Raw genomic sequence first — 18,281 nt, 5'->3', positions numbered from 1 at the left:
CTTGCTCAACTAATAACGCCCCCCCCCCCGAGGGAACAATCCCCCCTCTTGCTCAACTAATAACCCCCCCTGGAGGGAACAATCCCTGCTCTAGCTCAACTAATAACCCCCCCTGGAGGGAACAATCCCCCCTCTAGCTCAATGGGATCTGTGGTTGCAAAAAATTACAGGCGTGTTAACAGAAAGGAGCCACGCCTACACAGTCATACACTGTCCTCTATGGCAAGATGCGAAATGTGATGGGTTGCAAAATCTTTCATTGCACCGGCAAGTGGACTAATTGGGCACCGCCATATGTGCCAGTAGAAAATATTGGTATTTGGGTGCCGGAGTGGAAATTTGGGCGCCCGGTAAATAGCAGGTGCTGATATGTGTTGTACAGCTAAGAAATAGAACATTAGTAGCAAAGAAAAGAAAGTCTCATAATTTTATTTTTAGTTATTTAGCTTTTTTTTATAACATTTCATCATTCTGTAATATTTGCAGTTTACAAACTACACTCTGTATATTAAACTATGAAACAGAGCAGAGATAATGGGCCATATGCACTTTTTCTCCTGAGTTTTCTCCTAGGTGATATTTTCACAACTTAAAATAAAATGCCTTTTAAACCACCAGCAAGCAATCAAATACTGAAAATGGCAGGTTCTTGTGAGGAAACAAAAAAGGCACAGAGAGACATGGAGCCCGATATGGTGTATTATCAGAGGGACACCAGAATAAATATAGGAGTTAAGAAATATACTCACAAAAATGGGTCGCTATAAAAGCAACCACTCATTCAGCATGTGAGGAAGTACCGTCCCCACTCGGCCTTGCTTCTAGCGGTATGGTAGGTCGCAGCTCCGAAAGACGATAGCACACCTGGAAAGCTTCCAAGCGTCCTTTCCCCTGTGTAGGGGTGAAATAACTGGGAGAGGATAGTAGGTGCCTGAGGATGTATATATATATATTTCTTATGTTATATGATTCTAATAAGATAAGATACTGGTATTCCTACCTTGAAGGAGTAACACTCATACATAAAGTAGCGGTAAAACTTCTCAAACTTTTATTAATAAGGCACAATTTGACAACTTGTTTCACGGCCACAGCCGCTTCCTCAGGTCTATAGATGTGCCCTGTGCTGACCAAATCCTGATCCAGAGCGCCTTTGGATCAGGACTTGGTCAGCACAGGGCACACCTATAGACCTGAGAAAGCAGCTGTGGCCGGCGAAACGCGTTGTCAAATTGTGCCTTGTTAATAAAAGTTTGAGAAGTTTTACCGCTACTTTACGTATGAGTGTTACTCCTTTAAGGTAGGAATAGGAATATCAGTATTTTATCTTATCTTACATACATAGACATAGGACTAGGTTAGGGATTAGATTGTGAGCCCCTCAGAGGGACAGTTAATTGACAAGCCAATATACTCTGTACAGTGCTGTGGAAGATGTCAGCGCTATATAAATACTAAATAATAATAATATGCTACCACAGCGGCTGTGACAGTTGTATTGTGGACTCAACTCAACCATTGCCTGAACCAAAATTTTGCATGGAGGATTCGGAGACTAATGGCATTACCTGACAGCTGATTCAAGGGAACCCAAGGTGAAAGGGATATGGAGGCTGACATGTTTATTTCCTTTTACATAATGTGCATTGCCTGGCTGTCTTGCTGACCATCTGCCTCTATACTTTAAGCCATAGACCCTGAACAAGCATGCAGATCAAATGTCTATGACAAATCTGATAAGATTAGCTGCATGCTTGTTTCAGGTGGGTGATTAAAACCCTACTGACCAAAAAGATCAGCAGGACTGCCAGGCAACTGGTATTGTTTAAAAGGAAATACATATGGCCGCTTCCATATGCCCCTCACCTTAGGTTCCTTTTAATCAAGCATAGAGACAGGCAGCCATCAGTAATCTTCCCATTCTGATTAGTCTTGCAGAAAGATTTGCTTCAGCACAGGGGAGTTCCTGCTCTTGCCGACTTCCACTTCCCATCTCTGGTAGGGAAGATTTGCCACGGCTCAAGAAAAGCAGAACTTGTATTTTGTAGATGACTGCTGGGCTCTTTATCAGGAACTGGAAGTCTGACTTTCCCATTACTCTTCTTTTTTTTTTTTTTTACTTTGTTTTCAAGCACTGGTTCTCTCAATCAGTCATGTATGCCCTGCTGCCAAATCTACTTTCTGCCCAGAGTCCCCATGTTTTCAGTCAATTTTCTTTCAATTCTCAGGGGTAATTCACAGAACTCAAGTTGTGTTGCAGAATAAATCTGCATATCAACTTACTACCCATACAATTCTATGGGCCTGTTCCCAGTACTGAGTTGTAACTGTTGGTGTTATTCTAATTCTCTGCATGCAGGCTTTGTATTAAATGCTATGCTCACTCTACATCGCAGTTCACACGCATTATAATGCAGGCGTTATACAACTGACCACTGTGAACCTAGCCTCAATATTTTATTGATTCATACCCTTGCAATGGGTTACGTCATCCCAAACATACTTCAGGCAGGGCTCAAACCCACTAGCAGCCTTTCTAAGCACTAGTAATTTGAAAAAGCTCTCGCTAACGCAATGCTGTGGGGGATTTTTATAAAATCACATCGCTCAAGTGGGCTCACACCCATAGCAGTACATTAGCAAGAGCTTTTCAAATCACAAGCACTTAGAAATGACTTCGTAATGTACTGCTAGTGGGTTCCAGGCCTCACCCTTTTTAGACCTGGAACCCACTAAAAAGCGCAATCGCTAGTCATTTGTGATAGCATTTTGCAAGCGATTTTGGGAGCGATTTCCCTGCTCCTATACAATTCCAATAGAATGGAAACGCTCCCAAAATGCTGCATGTCCTGTGATTGCAGTTTCCTTAATCTCAATCGCTCTAGTGGAACCTTTCCCATTCATTTACATTGGCAGATCATTCAGGGAAATCGCTAGCGATTGAAGGCGCATCCCTAAACCCTCAAATAAAGTGGGTTCCAGGCCTTACAGTTCGCCTAAGAACACACTATGTGCGTTGTGTAAAAGTATGCTTCACTAGAACTGTTCATGCTTGTGTGATGCAGTGTCGCACAGAATGCCTTGTGTTACACCAATGTATCCATTGCACCATACTGCTAAAATGCAGATGTGAACGTACCATTACAATATAATTGCATCGCTTTAGCAATGCTGCTGTATTGTCCAATGCAATGCCCCATTGTGAACCTAGCCAATGACTGACTATGGTACGCATTAGATTCAACATGATGTGATTTTTCCCGAGTACAAATGTCAGACATGCTAGACTTGAGACTTTTTGTAGACTTGAGCTCCTGTATGGGAGCGCAGGAGAATCATATAGCAATTATATAGCAATTTTTTTACCCTTCACAAATTGCAATAGTAAATACAACCAGCAGATCGCACAAACATCACGGTGGAAAAGTGGAAGTGGAAAATAAGTGAAATTTCAATCTCGTTTCACTGTGGAAAAGGGTCCTAAGAGCTTTACAGTGAATGTGTGGATGATATCAGGCCTGCTTTATACTTATTGAACTGGAAATGTGCGGCAGTCCGGTGTTGCTAAATGCACACATGGGCACTATTTCTGTTAAATGAGGAACTGGCATTTCTGAAGTGCTGAACTCACAGCGGCTTACATCACATTACAGTTCTATCAAATTGTGCCATGTGAGACTAAAAAACTGCTTTAATTCCAGCACTGCTACATATTTATACAAGTGTACACAATGATTTGCATGAGTGAATAACATAGCCTTCATAAAAGTCAGTGGCTGGCTGTTAGTTAAGGGTTAAATGGACTTCTGAGTGAGGTCTTTTCCATGGTAGTGAGGGGGAGGGGTTTTGGTGCAGAGCCAGATTCTACTTCTGAAGCTCTTCATGTGACTTCTCAAACAGCCAGCCCCAGGCTCTTGTCACTGAAGCTTTTCATAGCTACCTAGCAGTGTCAATATTATTACTGATAATTTACCTTTGTTATCATTCTCACTAGTAACATTTGTCACATTTTAACTGGGACATGGACTGATCTTTTCTTGGAACCCTGAAATAGTTCAGTGTTTTTCTGTCTGCCCCAACAATTACAGTGTATCTCTGGTCACATGAAATAGGGCAGCATTGCTTTCACTAGGCATTATCCTGAAATCCAGGAGCCTTTTATCATTACTCTGTGGAAATGTTGCTTCTCAAGTTACTGCATGAGTGTCCCCTTTACTAGGGCCTAACACTAGTTTTTCGGCGTTATAAGTATCACCATAGCAGCCTTAGCAGCTGCTATGGGGCTAGTAGCCAAGGGGGGGGCCTGGTGGTCTCGGCAAACAATAAGGGGGTCCACAGCAGATCTCATGGAGACCCGTTGCAGCCTCCCTGAATTGCAAATGGAGCGCTGCAGGGCAGTAACATTCCTATCTGGGCTCCACCAATGTTCTAATTTCTGTAGCATCCTTGTATCCATGTCTACAGCGCCCTTCCTCATCACGTGGGTTACATGATGAAAAAAAGAGCATTGTAGTCATAGAGAGGTATGTGACTTCTTTCCAGCACTTCTCTACATATGGGGGAATTATCTGGCTACCTATACTTTGCAGAGCTAATTTAGCTATCTATACTTTTCTGTGGAGGGGATGAGGGGTACTTATACTGCGGGCCCCTCCGGCTACCCATAGTGGGGCTACTTATAGCTACTTATACTGTGGCTACCTATACTGGAGGCTACTTGGGGATATGTCTAGCTTTTTATATTGTGAGGCTACCTGGGGCACAAAGGTACCCCAGACACATTTATAATATATTGCAATGCAAGGTCAGGATGTAGACTATGTAATAAGCACAGACCAGTGGGTAATTGGAATTTAACTGTATGGCTGACAATCCCGATTTAATCGATAAGAGCATGCAGTTGTGATTTGGAGCACAATATGTACTTGAAAGGAGCGGTAAAACATCCTTTGTAACATGTGTGGCCATGGCCAGTTTCTGCTTCTCACCTCTTATTTAGAGTCAGTTGTAGCATGATTTACTGGTTAAATAGGTTTTTTGTCAGTTAGCTATAGTTATCTATATTCATATAGTGGGCCATTGTGTGTTTAGAATTTATAAGGTTGTAGTTTATAAACTAGCCACAAGATGGCACTAAATAGTAGTAGCAGTACAACTTTTTCTGCTACATCTTCCAGCAGCCTACTGTTTTAAGAGGAGGAGTTACTGTTCCTCATTTGGGGGAAGCAAAGGTGTTTTGCCATTAGTGTCTGCTATCAATAGATTAGTTGTGTTTCTACCTGTGACTTTTGCTGGGGCTAGTACACAGCTAGCCTGGGTCTGACCAGCAACCATGGAAACTATAGTGCAGGGAATTGGAAACCATTTATAAAGTCCTTATCCCCCACCAACCCTGGTGGGCTTAGGAACTACTAGAATATTACATTAGCTGCCTCAGAAACTACGTCACTGCTAACACCTTGGTAAAGGCTGTTTTTTTAATTATCAAAAAGCCTTTTAGGCATCAAGCTGGATAAAGTTACCGTGACAATGAATTCTGAGAGACCTTTGATGGAGGAACCAGAGAACAAGGAGCTGAATGGTGTCAGGCGAGTGTAATGGTTGGGTCCTTGCCAAATAGTTTCAGTCACATAGCAGATGCACAGATTACTTCAGGTGTGAACTCTGCATGGAAACACACACAAGCTTATTAAGTTCTGGCTAATGATGAAAAGACCTGAGCAACCTGTATGCTGAATGTTGAATGTTCGTGCTGATACACGTGTAAAGTCACTGTGATGTTTTTTAGCGCCATTTTTGTGGTCACCTGTAACTGATTGTTTGTCGGTGAGGAGGTGTGGCTACAGCAGGCAAAGCAGATCAGACGCTCACCAACCCATTCACTTTCATGGACATGGACACTTGGGAATCGGTGCCTAAGGCTGTATTTACAGTGGTGCGTTACATAACACACGCGTTAAAATGTGTGTGAGCTGCAGTGAAGACATCAAAGAGGGATTCAGATGTAATGGGGTCCTAGGCAAGGTAGTGGATTTGGGATCCTCTTGTGGTCCTTTTGGTAAACTGAAGTGCAGAGAGGTCACAGAAGGTGTCAGGTGGGCCTCTTGACATCCACAAGGCCCCCAGCACCTGTCTAGGTTGCCTGGTGGAAGATCCTACTCTGCTGGACATAGATGTTAATTCAGAGCCTGCATACAGTGAGAATAACACAATACTTTACAATGCAGGGATGTGCATCTATTCCGAATAGATACATTTGTTCGATTATCCCATTAGATCGAAAAAATTGCGTAGTTGTTTTCGAGGTACCATACACGAACGTTCGATTAGGCTGAAAATCCAGGGGAAATCATTGAATATGCCTAAAAAATCAAATTAGGGTGGCCATACATGGTACAATTTTTCATTTTTTTTCGATTAGATAATTTAGTTCGATTATTCCGTTAGATTGAATATACAGATTTTTTCAGCATGTCCGATCTGATTTTTCTAAAAAAAAAAACCAGGATAATCGTTCGAATTTCTTGTTCGAAAAAAAATATATTTTTAACTTTCAGTCAATTCGATCATTTAGATCGAATAAACGGGATAATCGAACATTTTTATTGTACCATGTATGGCCACCATAAGAAAAAAGACGAGAGAAAAAATAAAGTATTAGATCCAATGGTTTATTCGATCGAAAACGGCCTTTTTTTTTTCAACTGGAATCTCTTTTTTTCTACGAGCTGTATTTTACCTCAGATAGTTAATACAGATGGCAGTTGTAGCTCAAAGCGTCTATTGAGCTGTATTTTTCCTCTGAGTGGTTCAATTTATTTATCGTTTAGTTAATATTACCTTAGCAACTATATAGGTGTGTTTTACCTCACAGTGTTGGGGAGGTTTTTTCGTGCTGAGGGAATTTTTACAACAGAGTGATTACAATGGCTCTATTAACTAACAGGAAGAAGGCCAAAATTGCATTTGCATTGTACCTGTGACTCTCCTTGATGACGACAAACTTACTGTACTTTACTTTAGTAAAAAAAAATATATAATTATAATAAAATGATAATAATCATACACATACTTCAATATTTAATCTTTAATATTGTTATGAAGACAATGCAAATAAAGATTACAGTCTTTGAAACAATTCTCACAATTAGGATCTAAAATATCTTTTCATACAATTTAACATTCATGATACAATTACAACACACAATCATCAACATTTTTGCAGCATGTCCGATCAGATTTTTCTTGAAAAAACAGGATAATTGTTCGAATTTCTTGATAAAAAGATTCTTTTCAACTTTCATTCAATTCAATCGTTTAGATCGAATAAACAGGAAAGTTTTTATTGTACCATGTATGGGTACCATGAGAGATTTCATGTTTTTACCCTGCAGAAGTGAGTTCCCTAACTGAAAAAAAATGCTTTCATGAAGTGCGTTTGTATAAACACATTGGGAACAAAGGCTTTAATGCTTGTTTTGCATGGTCCTTTACTTTTTTTGAAAGCTTTATACCTAATGCATTGCAGTAATCTGGATTAAAGGGAAGGTTCAAGTAAAATAAAAAAATGAGTTTCACTTACCTGGGGCTTCTACCAGCCCCATGCATCCATCCTGTGCCCTCGTAGTCACTCACTGCTGCTCCATTGCCCTGCTGGCAGCTTTCCGACCTCGGAGGTCGGCGGGACGCATTGCGTACATTTTTACGCATTCACGCTACTGCAGGAACATTAACACATACATTTTTACGCGTTACTGGTTCAATGCGTAAAAATTTACGCATTGAACCAGCAACGCGTAAAATGTATGTGTTAATGTTCCTGCACTGGCGGGAATGCGTAAAAATGTACGCAATGCGTCCCGCCGACCTCCGAGGTCGGAAAGCTCCCAGCGGGGGACTGGAGCAGCAGTGAGTGACTACGAGGGCACAGGATGGCTGCATGGGGCTGGTAGAAGCCCCAGGTAAGTGAAACTCATTTTTTTATTTTGCTTGGACATTCCCTTTAACGTTTATTTAGATGTTTTCCATTTTGTTTACTTTTCTTAGAAAGCATTTAGTTAGTCCATGGGACTATATGTATAATGTGGATGAAATATCAGAGCCAGATGTCTGCATCGGTATCCCCACTATCCATGTCCCATGTTAGTTGTAATTCACTACCCTAGCAGACCTGCTCAAGCCTTTTGACCCAAGCACAGATGGAGACAAATTCTTTTTTTTTAATAACGAATGGATCTTTTCACTGGCTTATAAAGCCAGTTGTGAAGGAAAACACTAATATGAGAATGGACTGTTCCTTCCTCCATCAATTCTCTAGAGTACTTATATATTTTCTTATAACTTCAGCCTCACTGCCTACATTATACGTGAGTGACATGAATTAGAGGATGTTTACTCCACAGGAATGTTTTCTTCATATTCTGTGTATTTTTCTAGACAAGTTATGCCTTTGCAGGGAAGACGTTTTGAATAAGGATGATGCCATTTATTGGCTAAGTTTCAAATTAAAAAAATAAGAGTAAGATTTCAGCTATTTCACCTTTATCAGACTTGAATCCTGTATACTGGCAGAATGTTGGAGTGCACAGCTATATACATGCAACATCAAAATCTCCTTCTGATCCCCTTCAGAGTCCAGGTTTAAAGTGAACCCGAGGTGAAAATAAACTGATGAGATAAACAATTGTATTAATCCTTCTACTCCTAAACATTACATTTTTTTAGAGATTTAATGGTTTTATTTTATATATAAACATTTACAAAATAGATTGAATGTTTTGTTGTCTCTGCTCAGTGGCAGTCTATTAAGTGTCCCCGAGTGAAAAACCATGAGCTATTGACCTTTTCCTATCTCCCTCTGCTCTCAGACGTTTTATTCTGCCAGGAAAACTTTTATGGCTGTAATCTGCTTTTCAGTGATGATTACTATATTCCCGACAAGACAGAAGCTTTCACTTCCATGACTAAAAATTAACTCTTTCAGGCAGCAAAGTAATGCAAGTAAAACAGCCTGGTTATTGATATGATTTGCACTCACATGTTTATCTCATGATGTCACACGTTGCCTCGGGTACACTTTAAGTGACCAGTGAACAGAAACAACCTTATTTTCACTGATGAACTTACAGTATGTAGCAGATGAAAGGAAGGTCGTAGTCTTCACGTCATTACACAGTGTTGACAGTCTAACTGTGTATGCTTGTATACAGGGAGGGAAAGCAATTCCCAAATCCCAGTTCTCCTGGGACAAAACTCAGGGAAAAAGTTAACTGGATCAGGGCCTGAGTGAGAAATTGCAACAAATATGAAGCTTGTTGCACACTAACATTTCCAGCATTGCGCTGATACTTCAGAATAATAATGCTACACTGAGACAGTTTGTTTTGATTGAGTTGTTAGTCTCGCACTTTGGGCTTGATTCACCAAACCGTGACAACTCATATCTTGGCCATTTTCACGTGCATTTTCAGGTTTGCGCACGATCGCGAATTATCACTTGCAATAACAAATTTTTTGTCTGAAAATTTGCGATTGCATGCGATAATTCGCGATCGCGCGCAAACGCGAAAATGCATGTGAAAACGGCTGTGATATGAGTTAACACGGTTTAGTGAATTAAGCCCTTTGGGCCATATGCAATTCCCTTTTTAACCTGAGTTTTCTCCTAGGAGATAATTTTTCATCTTCAATTTAAAATAACTTTCCAGCACTTTTCAACTTAAAAAGTACCAAAAAGTAGGTGAGAAAGTACTATTAAAATTAATTTGAGTATTTTCTTGCTTGCTGGTGGTTTAAAATAAATTTTATTGTTAAGTTTAAAATTATCACCTAGGAGAAAACTCAGGTGAAAAAGTGAATTGCATATGGGCCTTTGTCTTTTATAGCCATTGAAAAACAAATTTTGAGAATAGCTAGCTTTCCATCAGCTGTTATGCTTAGGTCACAGGGACCTCAGGGAATCATTAATGCTGTGTGATTCATGCCAGAGCGAAGGCTATCCCATTGTTTTTCCAAAGTAGATGATTTGCTGACAGGCATCCATTGCCAGCGCATGGAGCTCATGAAATCACAGATGTTAACTTTAAATTAATTATTATACATATAAGTCAGGCTAAACCCTTTGTTTTCCTAGATCTCATTTGAGATGTTCTAAAGGTGGCCATACACTGGTCGATTTGCCATCAGATCGACCAACAGATAGATCCCTCGTATGGCTGCCTTTACTGCAAACAGATTGTGAATCGATTTCAGCATGACGCCAATCACAATCTGTGAAGCTGCTGCCGCCCATCCCCCCCCCCCCCATACATTACCTGATCCGGCCGGCGTGAGTCCCCCGGTCTCCGCTGTCTTCTTCTCCGCGCTCGGCTCCAGCTTCACTGAACTTCCTGCCGGGGGAAGTTTAAACAGTAGGGGGCGCTCTACTGTTTAAACTTCCTGCCAGGACAGCCGGCGGAGCAGGTAATGTATTGCCGCTAGCGTCGGTCGTCGGGCATTCGAACGCCGCTATCCCGACCCTCCGCCGATCGAGCAAAATCTTCCGAACGGACGGCTCGACGGGAATCGACGGGAATGATTGATTTCAGATGGAGATCGATCGTTCTGTCAGCGCTTGTGCAACGATTTCACAGCAGATTCGATCACAGTGATCGAATCTGCTGTATATCGGGGGGAAAATCATTAGGTGTATGGGCCCCTTAAGTAAGTCTGTTTTTTATTTGTAGCCCCTTTTCTTATTCAGGACAAACTACTGACACATGGGTTGCACTTTGCGAATCCTCACCTTGGTGCTTCTGTGAATATCTAAGAAATAAGAGAGCAACAGCAGATGCCCAAAAGCTTGAGCTATTGCTCTATAAACATAATACGCTTTACTTATAAACATGGCAAGTAGGTTTTATAAGCACTTTCTCTGGCAGAAGTGTCAGGGCAGGGAGATGTTTGAGGCCGGTTTTACACCTGGCCTGTGCATTCGCGATACAATGCCCCACACCTGTCGAATCGCACCGCAGCGTTCAAAATGTCAATCATATGGCCCTTCAGCACAGTGCGCCAACAGGATCATATGCATAGCGCCCCCCTGCATGCACCTTGCCGTCCCGCATGGACAGGAAGTACGTCCCTAGGAACCCCTGGGTTTCCCAATCGTATTCCCAACGTTCTGCGCTTGTGCACCGACACCGCCAACATGTTTAAAACTCTTTCATCACCCATTAACTTACATCACTTCTGCCGCCACAACGTCATTGCAGAAGTCCGATGGTAATGTCTTCTTGACTTTGCGGTGGACCGGGCGCTTTTGGCGCAACGTGACACCCTATGTGTGCTAGGCACCATTGCCTTGCATTGCCGTTGCGTTACCTTGCAGTAAAACATGGTAACATAATGCAGGTTTGCAAGGCAAGTGTAAAAGGGGCCTGAAATACACCATGGCACACTGTAAATGCATTAGTGCAGTAACCACTGACCAGGCAGTTAAGTCTGTGCCATGGTCAACAGCTGGCATTCAGCTTAGAGAATTATCATGCTGCCATCAACAGCTACGCACATTGCCTAGTGAATGGGCATTTGCCAGATTTTGGCGTATGCATCTCAACAGTGCTTCCACATTTAGGAATGTTGAATCATTTTTAGTAATCTTTTTCATAAATAATCTTTGTTCCCTGCTCAAATATTTTGAATATTTACTGAAAAAATATGACTAAATCTCACAATTTTTTAAAACACCATGTTCATAGCTTGGACGTAAATAGTTCTCAAATAAATAAATTCCATAACACCTGCTTTAACCAAATTAATAAAATAGAATCATATGAACAATTTGCCCCAGAAAATTCACGTGGTTTGCTTTATGATGATTTCCTGTCTGCAGCTTACTGACTTATTGATATAAATACTAGGTGGATTGACTCTGCATTATATATAATTATGATGTATGTGTTTGTTGAGACAATCCACATGACACTGTAATAATAATCAAATGTGTGCACATTGCTCTTTATGTTCATATGACAGCTACGCTATTATGGTTTATAAAATGTCATTATAGGTCTATCCTCAGTACTACATTATGTACTTCAATATGCGTGCTGTGTCACCAAACATCAAGCAGTGTGTGATGTTATTATTATACCTGATATAAATATTTAAATTGAAAAGGTCCTGAAATGGGACTTTAAAAGGGAATAAAGGTAATCCAACACAACAAGCCTATAAAGGTGCAAAAGAACATTCCTTAAAGGACCACTATCTTGAATTCAATGACATTTTAATAAAGTCCTAACCAAAATTGACAATATTTCAGTATATCTTTTTCAAAATAGAAAAACTGATTTATTTAAAAAATTCACAACTTTGAGGATCCTGGTACCTTACCCCTCCCTCTCCCCCCTCCCTGTCCCCCACCCCCCTTTTTCCCTAAACCTCAACCTACTGTTCCTATATCCTTGAGGTTCTTCCCTTCCCCCCATTCCCCATTCCTGTCTCCTTCTACCCTTCTCCTCCTTCCCTCAGTCCGTCTACACATGCACCATAAGCACTTCCATCGAAGGTTGAATTGGTAAATATGGACTTGCTCTCATCTATATATTAATGTGGCGTGTAGGCCCAACTGATATACTTAATCATGTTCATGTTTTCATTGCATGCCGACACTTTATGGCAGTTTTACAGAGGAGTCAAGTGTATATACAATATCTTGTTTGTATAACCAATTGCACTATTATCTGTGTTTTGTTAAACCTGTTTTAAAAAATTTATAAAAAATGATTTTTGAAGAAAAAAAAAAAATTCACAACTTATGATGTACACATCACTGTAGTAGTAAATATGCAAATAGGCTTCCAGGAATAGTCCATTAGAAGGGATTGGGCTGAACAGCAGCTGCAGGAGGAAAAGGATTGTTGTATTTTATAAACAGATATTTCAGTGCTGTTGTAAGTGACCTATATATGTGTCTCAGTTGACAAATGATGTTATTACCTTTCTGAGCAGGGAACCCCTCAGTTTTCAAAGTGAAATACTAAATATGACAATTATTTTCTCCGTATGCTCTTCTGTAATCTGACCTGTTGCTCAGCTATCAGAAAAAATATTAGCTGATAATCAAAACAAAAATGTGTGAATCAGGATGATACTATTTATTGGCTAGCTTAGAAGTAAAGGAGTAAGCTTTTGGCTAATAAGGCTTTTTCAGACTTTGTTCCTGTATGCTGACAAGATATTAGAGCATACAACTTATATACACTGGGCATTAGAAGAAGAAACATTCCTTTGCATTCCTAAATCACTGTCATTAGATGCGTTAAGTACAAAATCAGGAGGGTTTCACAAGGATGCTAACTAATTTATGACAAATTGATAACATAGTTATCTAAAACATCACACACCACAGATTCCAGGTAATGAGGAGACACTATAAAACCAGAGTTCAGAAGTCATACAATATTTGTTATAAGCTAAAAACCAGCACAAGAAACAAAAAAAGAATTGCTGCATTAAAAATCATTTTACCAGCACAAGAAATAAAAAATAAAATAACTGTGGCATTTAAAATCTATCGTACCAGCACAAATAATTACAATCCTTCATCTACAGTTTTGTACCAATGTATTTATTTTGTCTCTTATGTTAGTCGTTTTACAATTTGAAGCCACCCATTAATACAGTGACAAGAAGAACCCTTAGGTTGGTTTCACACCAGCACATTGCGTTTTAGGGGACGTTAAGGTCGCATAACGTGCCCCTAACGCAACGCCTGGTGCTTTCTGATGTGGACGTCAGAGTGAGCCGTGTTGTGCAGCTCACTCTGGCGTCTGTGATGCCGTGATGCGCACTCTTGGACGCATGCGGCATCACGTGGTCCCGCCCGGCCAATCGCCGCACAGAGCGGCCGCTCAAGGAAGTAAACACTGCACGTCACTGAGTGCAGTGAATATTAATTAGCCATGTGCCCGGCCGCTCTACGCTCCTCCCCAACTTTACTGAGCATGTGCAAGCAGTGTAACGCGTGTAAAGTACTTCATGCAGTACGTTGTGTTATGGCGCAGCGTTACAATGTAACGCAACGTGGGCACTGTGAACAGCCCATTGATTTTTCATTGCTGTGTGGTGGGGTGCGTTACAGGCTGCTCTAACGTGTGCCTGTAACGTCCCACTGTGAAACCAGCCTAAAAATGTGTCCATGTATGCAGAAATGTGTGGACACTGGACGGTCAGTATATTTATTATTGTTTTTTTCTTTTGTTCTTAATAGTGAACCTGTGCTGGTTCATATGCTCACGTGGAGTTTGTTCTGTTTCTCCCATATTCATTAGTTTTGTATCGTCCTGATTAAAAAATTATTGCTTTTACTGATGGCTAATACGTTACAAAACTACTACTTCTAGTAACCAAGACAAAGCCATTGTAACTTTACTATATGGGTCTAATAAAAACAAACAGACACCTAGCTTATTTCCTGATCTTTAAAAAGACTTAATCTGTCTTCTGTTTACTAATGCTAAACATTATGTACTCTAACACCATACACAGGTGATCCTGATGAAGATGGCCGCTAATGCCATTGAACCATGTTGATCTAATCGGGGACGTCCCTGTGATGTGTATGGTGTTAGAGCTTGAGAGTATAACCACAAATCTATGGATCTCAGAACCTGTGAACCTGCGACTGGTTAAAAACCTGCGGATGTGCAGACACGGAAAATCTATATTGTGTTACTAACACAGTAATACCACAGGAGCATTGCAGGGACGACAAAGGGAAGTGACATCACACCCGAAAAGCAGCTGATCCGGAAGCTGTGCTCCATCCTGACACACAGACCAGGATCTGCAGAGAGCGGCGGATGCTAGAGAAAACGACTGCCTGCATCATCACACTTGCAGAGTAAGAAGGGTCACCGGCCGGGACCCAGAGACGAGCGGCAAGTGGGGGACCGTAAGTTTTATTTTATACAAAACCAAGCAACACGGGATAGAGCTAATTAGAGTCGGCGAGAGAGACTCACAATATAGCCTCCTGAAACAGTTTATTGTTGGTACATTTTAATACTGTGGAATATAGAGCCATCTGACTGGAGTATTAGATTTTTTTGTGGGACTTGTGATCTTGGACCTTTGCAGGTTTTTTTAGGAGGGCATTTTTCTTAAAGTGTTTGACTCCTGAGCATTTTGTTTTTAATAGGGGAATCAGGTAATCCTTGTGTGTAAGGCAAAGTATGTGTAAAGCATATGATCACAATACAGATTGATTTTTGTGCAATAATTTGAGTAGTTTTAATTTGAATACCAAACTTTTATAAGTTTTATTTGGCTACTGAATAAATTTGTATGTTTTGAACCTAGCTAGAGCCACTCTCTTTTATTTATATAATAATTTTTGTGTGGAGGGGACTAGGGGGATATCCCCATTCCTAAGAGAACGGCTGCAGGATATTGCAATGTTCAAAAAAAATCGGGATATTAAGAGCAGCGCCCTTCAGATTTTTTTTTTTTAAATTCATTATTCCTCAGTTTTCAGTCATTCTAAGTTTAAAATAAAACATTCTATTGTATAAAACCCACACATTTTATTTGCCCATTTGTCCCGGTTATTGTAACATTTAAAAATATTTCCCTAGTACAATGTATGGCACCAATGTTTTATTTGGAAATAAAGGTGCATTTAGTCCATCACTAATTACAAGCCCATAAATTAAAAAAATAACAGTAATATACCCTCTTGACATCCTATACAATAAAACCTAACTGTCCCTGCGTCATCAGCATCTTTCCCTGTCTGTCTGTCCGAAGCTTTTTTTGTACTGCGCATGTGCGCAGTACAGAAAGCCGTTAGGATGGGAGGTGAAGCCAGGGAGCAGGTCGGCGGGTGCGCGCGCGCGCCTGGCGGGCGGCGATAATTTCCCTACCTAGAGCCCATTTTTATATGGGCTTAGGTAGACTAGTACATAATAAAAAAAAAGTTCAGTCTCTAAGGAAACTATTTATGTGTTTATTTGTCTTTTTTTTCAATGCAAAGAAAATATTTGGGTACTATGGGAGAGTGTGGGAAGGAAGGAGTTAATTTTAAATGTAAGTGTGGGTATTTTTATTAAATAAAACGTATTAAGGTGTAATTTTAGTATTTGCCCTCAAGATGTCTTTGCAATATTTCCTATTTGCGTATGTAAGTACGTGAATAGGAAGTAATGTGTGGCACTGTAATTCCAGAAGATGCAATGACGCGTTCATTGACACAGGGACTTGGATTAATGAGTGGGAACACAGGAGCAAGTGATGGCTGCCCGCAGCTGAAGACGAATATTTATGGCCCTGGGACTTCAAGTGAAGTTTTCCCAGGCCGTGATTATACTGCACCCATAGTAAGTGATTAAAACACTGTTTTTCTTATCATGCCATTATAAAAATACCCTTGAATTCATGATGGTGGTCCTTGAAGTGCAAAGAAGTAGACCTCCTTGAATATATACATATACAGTATGTGGTTCAATCATCAATATTCTACCCAACAATTGCAATTATAAACTAAAATTATGAGTTTTGCAATAGGAAAGGTCTCCACTGCTCCACCCAGAGGACTTTCTGGATTGACAATATTATGCTCATAACATAGACACCACAACTGTGTAATCTGATCAAGGTCATCACATTTCGTGAATCATGGTTTGCTTCCTTGGGAGCTAGTTAGGGACTGTAAGTATACACCTACAGATGGAAAAGATATTTCCCTGGAGCATCCATTCCAGCATACTTATGGGTTTGGCTCCGCCTCCAAACCCCATTGGACATAGTAACTATAAGATTTTTGCCATAGCAGTCCCCGGTAATTCTTTTTTCTGTCCTTCCTCATTGGACGTTGCCCGTTTTTCTTTCCTGCTTTCCTGGATGAATGGTTTTATGGGAGTCCAGGGTTTGCCCTTTCCCTGCACTCTGTGCACTTAAGGCTAAATGCCTTTCTAGTGGCAGTAGATTTGTATGGCAGGGTAAATACCTGTTTTTCGGTGGCCTGCGCTTTCTTTTGGTTTCTCCAGCGCTGTCTCGTGGAGCCGGCGTTTTGTTTTTTCGTTTTCCCTTCCTTCCGCTCTGCTCCTTTTCCCTTCCTTCCTAAGGGCGGGCGCCGGCGATCTGAGTGTATTTTCTAGTTACGCTCAGCCACGCCTCCTTTTGCCCACTCTTGGCTGGTCATGGCCATCTTTGTTGTGGGCACGCTGAGGCGTGCCCATGTTCAGCGTAGAAATTTCGTCTGGTGGTTATTTAAGGCGTCCGGGACCAGCGATTGGCAGCGTTTTTTTTCTGCTCCACAGCCGGGACGCTGTAACGATAGGTGTCAGCAACCAGAGAGAGAATCTGATCCTTGGCGATCTGCAGTATCCCCAAGAATACAGATATACCTGATTATTGGGGATCTGCAGAATCGCCAATAATCAAATATGTCTAACCTCTAGACACCTGAGTGTGTAAGTGTTTTGGTGCAACAGTAACCTTTGGACCACCGGGGTAGCAGGTGGTCCAATAAGTAGAGAAGACTCTACTGCAGTCAAGGACACCTGTAGAGGGAGTCCCTGACTGATAAGGAGCAGTGTCCCCTCTGTAGAGCAGGGGACCCCTGCGGGAAGGGTGGCCACCCTGAGGGGGGGGTGACAGCCAGAAGGTCAGACAGGCCGGGTCGGCAACAGTGTATCAGATATGCAAGGTACCAAATCAGAGATTAGAAGAATAGTCAAGAAAGCTACAGGTCATAACAGATATCAGAACAAGGCCTAGTCTGAGGTGTGAGGTCCGTGATCTCAACACCCTGGAACTATGCTAGAGAATAACACAGATGATATACAGTATTCCTAGTCTGGGGTGCGAGGGCCGGGATCTCAACACCCTGGAACTATGCTAGAGAATAACACAGATGATATACAGTATTCCTAGTCTGGGGTGTGAGGGCCGTGATCTCAACACCCTGGAACTATGCTAGAGAATAACACAGATGATATACAGTAACTGGCTAAGTGTGAATTCCCAGGTCCTCCTGGTTCCACCACACTGAAGGATCTGACTAAGGTCTGAGTGCTAACACATAGGCATTCGCAACGCCAGACAACCAGCAACTGAACAGCAGGAGATATATATAGTAAAGCGCCCCACAGCGCTGCCCAGCTCCCATCAACCAATCACTGACTGAGCAGGAATCAGCTAACCGCCCTGATCAGCTGATCTTCCTCCTACTGGTATAAAGAGCTTGTCTTGCAGCGCGCACGCGCGTAGCTCTCCATCTGTGTGCACTACTAGGT

Source organism: Hyperolius riggenbachi, chromosome 1 (assembly GCF_040937935.1).
Source record: "Hyperolius riggenbachi isolate aHypRig1 chromosome 1, aHypRig1.pri, whole genome shotgun sequence".
NCBI lineage: Eukaryota > Metazoa > Chordata > Amphibia > Anura > Hyperoliidae > Hyperolius > Hyperolius riggenbachi.
This window is presented reverse-complemented; position numbering follows the sequence as displayed.